Source organism: Pezoporus occidentalis, unplaced genomic scaffold, assembly GCF_034315485.1.
Source record: "Pezoporus occidentalis ecotype Australia unplaced genomic scaffold, CSIRO_AGI_Poc_V1 ctg18, whole genome shotgun sequence".
Lineage (NCBI taxonomy): Eukaryota > Metazoa > Chordata > Aves > Psittaciformes > Psittacidae > Pezoporus > Pezoporus occidentalis.
The window spans coordinates 7,978,029-7,986,020 of NW_026913640.1; the positions used below are offsets into that span (position 1 = coordinate 7,978,029).

The following is a 7,992-nucleotide window of genomic DNA, read 5'->3' on the forward strand; positions in this document are numbered from 1 at the left end:
AATGATCTGCCAATCTGATTTTAAGCTCTCTTGGTCTGCATTCAGATGTGGATGAGATGAGCAGAAATGAGCCACTGGCATGTGCTATGTCTCTCTCCTCCTGCCAAATGGCTGATTGAGTGGGAAGCATCAGCTCAGGAAGGGGCAGAGAGGCAGAAGCAAAGTCCACGAGCAAAGGCTATATCTTCCAATGCACAGCTCATGGGAAATCCAGCAACAATCCAGGAGTAATAGTTGAACCTTGGACTCCTTCAACAGCACGAGTTGTGAACAATGACACAAGGACAACGGCCCATCTGCTGTGTCTGTGTGGCTGCTATTCCTTCACTTACCTGAAATGAGTTTTAAGCAAACCCATGGTCAGACCATCATGGTCTTTTGTTCATAAAAGGTAGAGGTTCTGCAAAACAGCTAGAAATTTAAAACACTGAAAAACAAATGGACTTAAGCTCTTCATCTGCTACCCCCACCCCCCAAGGCAGTTTGCTTTTCATCATGTTTCTTGTCTCTACCACCCCAGAGATCCTGGACAATCCAACCATGTTCTCCTACCACCTTTGCTGCCTTTACTCAGGACTTTGTTCCTTCTGTGTCACACTCTGCCAGCCCCAGCCACATGCAAACACCCCAGTCTAGGTCATCCTTTCCAAGCTCTACTTCCCAGTATACCAGTCCCTCTCAGTTACCGAATACCATTGCTTTTCTTCTAGAAAAACACCCTCCTCTGCAATTCCTTCCCATCTTAGTTTCTTCTCCATTGCTGCTTCCACACCTGAATTTTTCACCCATTTTGCCTGCCTGTGCTAAATTATACACTCTACTGCGAACAAGGACTGGTTTTATTTGCTTTGTAAAACTTCCACATACATGGATGGAGCTGTATAAATAATTAATCCATGCCTTAATCTAAAGATTATGAATAAGAAGGTGGTGATTGCTGCAGAAAGATTAATGTGAATGAAATAACTCAAGCAGACTATAATTTTCTCTGGTGACCCATGAAAGAACCCCAAGGAGGCCCCCTTAAGTACTTTTGCAGATAGACTATTTATGGCTTCACTTTGCATTCTTTATTTTCCTTGTTCTTCCAAAATATATCTACCTATTTTAAATGCAAGCATACGCATATCCTTGGCCTGTTCCTCTGTGGATAGTTTCTCCAAGGCATTTCATGCTGTGGCTCCTACTAAATAGTGTAATTCTTTTCATGATGCGGCAAGGGTAACAGAAGGGGCAGGAGGGGCAGTTACCTACACACCTTCTTGCAGTTACCTACACACCTTCTTGCAGTTACCTACACACCTTCTTGCAGAGATCTCAAATCATACAGTATATAGGTCTTGAAACAAGGACTCAGAGCCACAAATCAGGTGCAGAAATGCTTGCCAGTCCTAGGCTTCTTATTTCCTAAATGTATCCTCAACCCCTGAGCTCAGAGCTCGCTGGGAAGTAGAACAGGCAGACCAGCACAGACAAGGTCTGTCAGCAAGCTGTACAGACGTCTGCAGGAAAATTTGGACAGCCCAGTCTTTTGGCCAAGTTAATGAATCTTGCAGAGGGACAGGACTCATTAACAAGCATTAACGTGGTGGCAGCCAAGCTACGTTGCTTCCCAGATCCCAAACTCAGTACTTTTGTACCTACCAACTTATTTGGATTCATCTCAACTCTAGCTGACTATTGGGAGACTTGAGACACATCAAGTGGGTGGAAGTGTGTGTGTGTTTTGCCCCCCAGCCATAAAACTTCCAAGAACTCCCAGCATGACTGTTCAATAACCAATACCAGCAGCAGCAGTTCTAGCCTTGTTTTTATCCTTCTTCTTTTTTAGTCAGACCAGTGTTTCTTTCGTAAACCTTCAGTTTCTCTGTCCTTTCCTCACAGAAGCTGTGAGAGCGGAGGCTGGATGGGCTGAGAGGTACGTGAAGAAAGGGGGGACACAGAAAGGAAGCACCTGCAGCTGGGGCAGCTGAGGCCAAATCCAGCCAGTCCCATGCAGCTGTGATGGGAAAGGTCTCTTTCCACCCTTCTGTCTTTCTAGCAGTGTCTTACAGGAAAAAAACAACGTTATAATGGCTGGAGCTTTCTGATGCCAAAGAGGAATGAAGTTACTTAAAAGTTAAGAGCAGGCTTGCACCAGACACCATGGTAGCTGCAAGTAGAGGATGGATAATTTTCACCCATGGAAAAGCCTTCACAAGGAGCAGGGCAAAAGGGGTTTGGGCCCTCAGGGCTGGCAAAAGAATCTGAGTGTATACAAGCCTGAGGTTTTATGCCTGGGATGGGATCTCAGTCCTGTAAAGACTGTAGGGTGGGAATCTGGAGAGAGCATACACAGCTGGATTATGTGTCTCAGCAAGGCACAGCTGTTGTCATCTGATGGCAATGATGAAATGCAGAGGACAGGTGAAGCTGGCACAGAGGAGGGCCAAGTCTGAAAGGCTTTCAGGCACCCCAGCAAGCCCTTGCACCCATTTGCCTCTGGCTCCCTACAGGAGCACATCACCAGTTCCTGATTTCTTTCCCTCAATGCCATCTTATGCCAGGTGGAATAGTCAAGTGTGAAAACAGATACAATCAGGGACCACAGAGAATAATGCAAAGCATTGGGAGCTGCTTCCACCTTTGCTAAAATTCACTTATCTGTTTTTTAACTAGGTGAGACCTTCTGCAAGTTCTGCACTTGGTGCAGGAACAAGGCATCCGCACAGGTTCCTGGGCAGAGGGAGGAGCAGAGCTTGCTCTAGGGAGCAGGGACAGGCACCTGCCCACCTGCTGGTGACATCATCACCACAAATCTGTCCCTTTCTGCCCTTTATCAGGATGGGGAGGAAGCCCAGAGACCTCAAAGTGTGGCTCCTGCAAGTCCTCATTTCACTGGGTGTCTGATAACTCACCCTCTCCCTTCTGGCCCCTTCAAGTCTTTCATTGCTCAAATGTTACAGCTTGGTTTTTGTTTTTTTATCAGAGGATTTTGATCTTCCTTCCAGATCTTTCTAGAACTCTCATCTGATGTCAGAAAAACACCTCCAGTATTTTGAGTACTGTAAATCACTGAAACCTGAATCAGCTTCCATTGATTTCAGTGGGAGCTGAGGTTATTCAGTGCTTTGCAAAATCAAACCCTAAAAGTAGGCTTAATGGTAGCCCTTAAAGCTGCTTTCTCCTTTGGTTTACATCAAATCATGGCTACCATTTGTTCTCTTTTTCTGTAAATTTGCAATTCTTTGCCAAGGGTACTGATTTTCTTGGTGTAATCTACCAAATTCTATTTTAAAATCTACTTTAAAAAAAAGGATGGGTACAGTAATTTCTCGTATCAATTAGGTATTTCAGATAATTCCCAGGAACTGATTTTCTGTTTTTCAGATTTCTGTGCTCACCAGCAAGCTCTGCCTGGATCCTTTTCTCTGCTTGGCTCTGGCGCATAAAAAGGAGGACTCAATTGCCCAAACACAAATTCCTCAGTAACAGTTTACATTAACATCTCTCTGCTTATCCTGTAATAGCAATGTATGTACTCTGGCTCTTTGCATTCATGTTTGTGGAAGCAGATGTATCTCATGTACCTGTTTTATCTATCATATCACTAAGAAAACAGAGATGTTTTGAAGTACACATTTGGAAAGTCAAAGTCTTCATAAATATGCTGGTTAATCACTTCATCCATGGGTGAAAAATGCTGCCTTGTTCTTGAGACATGTTGCATGTACGGGGCATTCTGTGTTATTGCTTTTCAAAATCCAGAAGACAGATTAAGCTTTGAAGATTGTTCTTACATATAATTTTTGGCTTTTTGGTTTATGTCCAATGCCAGTGAATACAAAAAAGTCACTAGCAGTAATGATTTCTGATTACACAATTAAGTTCTCATGACTACACAGTAACTGAACCATGTTGCAGTTTCATTTAGCATGATTGTCTCCAATTCAAATACATTGGCTAAATAGTGGTGCATTAAGATAACTAAATTAGATAAATAGATAATGGCATTAAATAACTGCTTAATTAAGGTGAATAAAATGCCTTTTAAATTAAATGAGATGATCAATGTTCCCTATGTGCTTGGCAATTTTGTGCATTGCAGAACTCCTATAGAAAAGTTTAAGATAGAAAGTTTCAATCCTGCAATGTGCTAAATGACCTGGACGCTCTCCAGAAAAGCCCTAAGCACAGTCTTGATTTCAACCAAACGAACAGGACCCCCCAAAATCACACCTACATATGCTCTCTTCAGGATGAAGGCCGCGGTTCCCACAACATTGCAGGATCCAGCCCTTAGCAAGGAGAAATTTAATACGCAGCAGTAAGCATTCCAGGCTAACATCATAGGGAGCCAGGGAGTGTGAGGGAGGGAGGGACCCGCTCCCAGAAACAGTCTGTGCGCAGGCTCCTGTGGAAGTCAGTGATTCAGGATCAGATCAAAAGGGATTTAAGCTATAGATGAAAAACAGATGGGGAGTTGGTGAGGTGGAAAGAGAGAGAGAGCAGCTAATCCAGACAGCTGGCACGGCAGCGAGGCAGGCCTGACCACCAGTGGTGGAAGGGAGCAAGGGGAGAGCCAAGGGATGGCCAGCATGGGAGGCACTGGGCAGCACGATGGGCTTGCAAAATTGCACAGGGTACCAAGGCTTCAGAGCACGATTCTTGGAGTCAAAACTGAAATTGCTAAAGCTCATGTTAATTCTGAACACCTTGTCACGCTGGTAGTGGGAACCTCAGGTATCACTAATCCCCCTAGCTAATGTGGGGGATCTGCTTGGGTGAGCGGGGAGAGACCCAGCAGCACCCGCAGCAGCCTGGAGTCTGTGGGGCTCTGGAAAAGTGCCTAGGGAGGAGCAGGAGTTATGAAAGCATGAAGCATCCAGCATTCAAATGAGTTATCAGCAGAGCGTATGTCGAAGCCAGAGAGCTGCAGAAAGACAGCTTGACTCGCAGAAAACAAGATGTCAGTCAAAGCATACTCCTGTTACCTGTGTGCTGGGGCTTGCACAGGTGCCACCAACACTACAGCAGGGACATGCAAGCACCATGGAACTTCAGTCTGTGCTGACATGGGGTTACGAGACATATAGTGAGCAAAATCCTTTACTGCCAACAGGTTGCTGCCTGGTGCTCCAGGAAGCCTGTGGGCTTTCCCAGGCTTCTTAGGATAAGCTTTATCTTCTGACACCCAGGGCAGTGTTTGTACACTAGTGTTTCAGCCATCACTTTCCTAAAGACTGGGGCCCTGCTGGTTATAGAAAAAGGCTTGAAAAAATGTAAATCAAGAGTTTCAGAACCCCAGTCAAAACATTACAATATTTACTTGTATTAGATGACATTATGGGGCTTGTGATAGTTTGGGAGTGCTGGGGACCAGCAATACAGCAGCAGGCAGGAGGCTGAGCCACAGCCTCCTACCTCAAGCATGTGGGCAGCATGGCTGCACTCCAGGAATGGTGCCTGGTCATCTGTGCACAACACAAGTCTGCAAAGCAGTTCCAGCCTTTGGCAGTCCCAGGTAATAGAGCAAGCCCTTATTAGTCACATTTTGGTGTAATGATGGTTTCCTCTATTTGGTAAAAATTAACTTTGGACAGCATGGACCTCACTTGTATTTCTTTCTTGGTTTTTTAATACCTCTTTCTAATCAGGAGCCTAATTGTGCTATACAATTAGGCTGTATTTGATATCAAAGGCCCTCCAGAGTGAAGAATGCTTTCTGAAGACTTATAAATCCCTTTTGAAGGGGACCCTGTGATGTGGTTGCCTGTGTTAGAGGTAACTGGATTCAGTGACCTTAGAGGTCCCCTCTGACCCTATCTATTCCTTCCTCACTCCATACGGGTTCATTCTGGGGTATTTTGCTTTTAAATGCAAATTCTGAAGGAGTTTTTGTGCAACATTTAAAAGATTCTGAAAAATCTATGGAACCATAGATTGTGATCTAGTTTATGAAGTGGACTTCAAAATAAATACATCCCATCATCTGATCCGCTAAACCAATTCAGCTAATGCCAGTCCCTCAGCAGTAGCAGCACACCACTGTGACACTGTAAAAGCATGAAAAGGAATCTTCTTGCCTAATAAAATGATGTGCCAAAGCTAGAGAGAATTGGGAGACAAAAGTACGTGAGGATGCAGCATGACTTTACCTCTCTATTACTTATCACAGCAACTCTACAAGTCATTTTAGCTCAAAAACTTCAGCAAAACCAAACCAAACTACCTCTTTGGGCTTCTGGTTTCGTATGAATGCTTTTTATAAAAAACTCTAGAATTTCAAGGTCCAAACTTGGCCAATTCCATTCTAACTAAGGCTTTTACTAGCCAAAACTCAACATATAAATATAAATGTTTGATTACATGTTATTTTAGAATTCTGCAGTTAAAATATTTTTTAGGAAATAAATAAAACAAAATAAACCCCATGAGTCTAAATTATTAATGGTTTATACCCATACTTTGTTAAGAGCAGTACAATTAATCCAATTTTAAGCAGCTGCATGGTGTGAAGTAAAGCATGTATTCTAAGCTGTTAAATCCTTTTTAGTAGCATAAAAATTAAACTTAGGCAAATTTTCTTTTGTGCCACCTCGATGTAGAAATGTTTATTTTAAATTAAAGCAGCTAAAGTCAACACTGGAGGTTTTTTGATATGTAATTTCATTCTAATAAATTTTAATGGCTGTTACTTTTCATACATAGCATGTGGAACTTGTTAATTAAAAGCTACTTCCTTGCGTTAGGTCTTGATCACATTCCAGTATCTCATACTTAATGTGCTATTAAAATCACCCTTTGACAGCCCAGACCTGGGAGGGTCTGAATACCATCAACTCCCAGTGAACTTTCTAGGTTGCTTTGCACTTTGGAGGTTTTCCGTGGGTTAAAAGTCAGGCTGGACGGTTGTCATTTGTCCCAGCTGGATGAACACCTGCCCCCCAGCCCTGCATATGCCCAGATGCCTCAAGTTACCTCACCAAAATTAAATCTTGAGTAGCTAGGAGCAGGCATAGAGTACACAAGTGTTAGCCACTCTTACCTGATGGTTCACTGGCTTTGCTCCAGGACTCCTAAAGGAAGAACTGCAGATACAAAACTCAGCTTTTGAAAATAAAAGTATTATTTTATCAGCTGCATGAAATCTTCTTTAATTAACACAGGCTTAGAGGTAATCTCAATTCATACCAAGGACTGAATTAAAGACCCTTTGCCCTTGCAATGTGAGGAGAGACGGTTGATCAGCATCAGCGGAATCTGCCAATGTGCCTTCCTCCCTCATTCCTGCCTTCTGAGCATTTCAGTTTTGCTTCACCAAGTACTCACAGAGCTGGAAGACAGGCAGTGCCTGGCACAGCCAGAGATGCTTTGTGGAAGCCTGGCTCTGCACATGGTGGTCCTCAGTAGCTGGCACCATCCCTGGGCCAGTGCCTGCTGGCCTCTGAACAGCTCAGGAGGGACACTGCTGAAATGAACTTTTTTGAGGTGAACCTGTGGGTGAGTGCTAAAGGTCAGGATGCTGGCAAGGAAAACACAGTGCAAAGCATAAAGAAGCTTTTCTGCGGAAGTGCTCTTGGATAAATACACCCAGTTCTGAGGAAATGCCGGAGTAGGCAGCGAGCGGATTGAACGTCATCCCATTAACCAGGAAAGACAGCAGACTCATGCCTGCCTCCCAGCCTGGGCTGCACCAGCAGCACCTGGCAGAGCCACCGGGGCAGAGGGGCACCCAGCTGCACAGCCTCATCGCCCAAGGATAAAAACTATTAAGAAGGTTTGAAAGTGCCAGCAGGATCATCAAGGATGTCCTAACAAGTAAGCTCCCAGCATGGACTCGTTTTCCTCCAGCCACTTAGCAAGTGTCATCAGATACCGATGTTATTTGCTTACTGATGAGTTGGGCTGGATTCAAACCCTCCTCCCAGTGCCCAGGGGGGCTTCCTGCCACCCAGTCTTTTTTTGAAAAAGGAAGGTATTTACAAGATGTATTACACATGGCAAGTTAAG

General features: G+C 44.1%; 1 long non-coding RNA gene across 1 annotated transcript; it reads left to right on the plus strand.

Annotated features, from left to right (window-relative positions):
* Window positions 1–3,126: 3,126 nt before the first annotated feature.
* LOC134161798 (uncharacterized) lies at window positions 3,127–4,039 on the plus strand. Its single transcript, XR_009964090.1, has 2 exons — window positions 3,127–3,236; window positions 3,370–4,039. It is a non-coding gene; the product is annotated as an uncharacterized LOC134161798 (long non-coding RNA).
* Window positions 4,040–7,992: the final 3,953 nt, after the last annotated feature.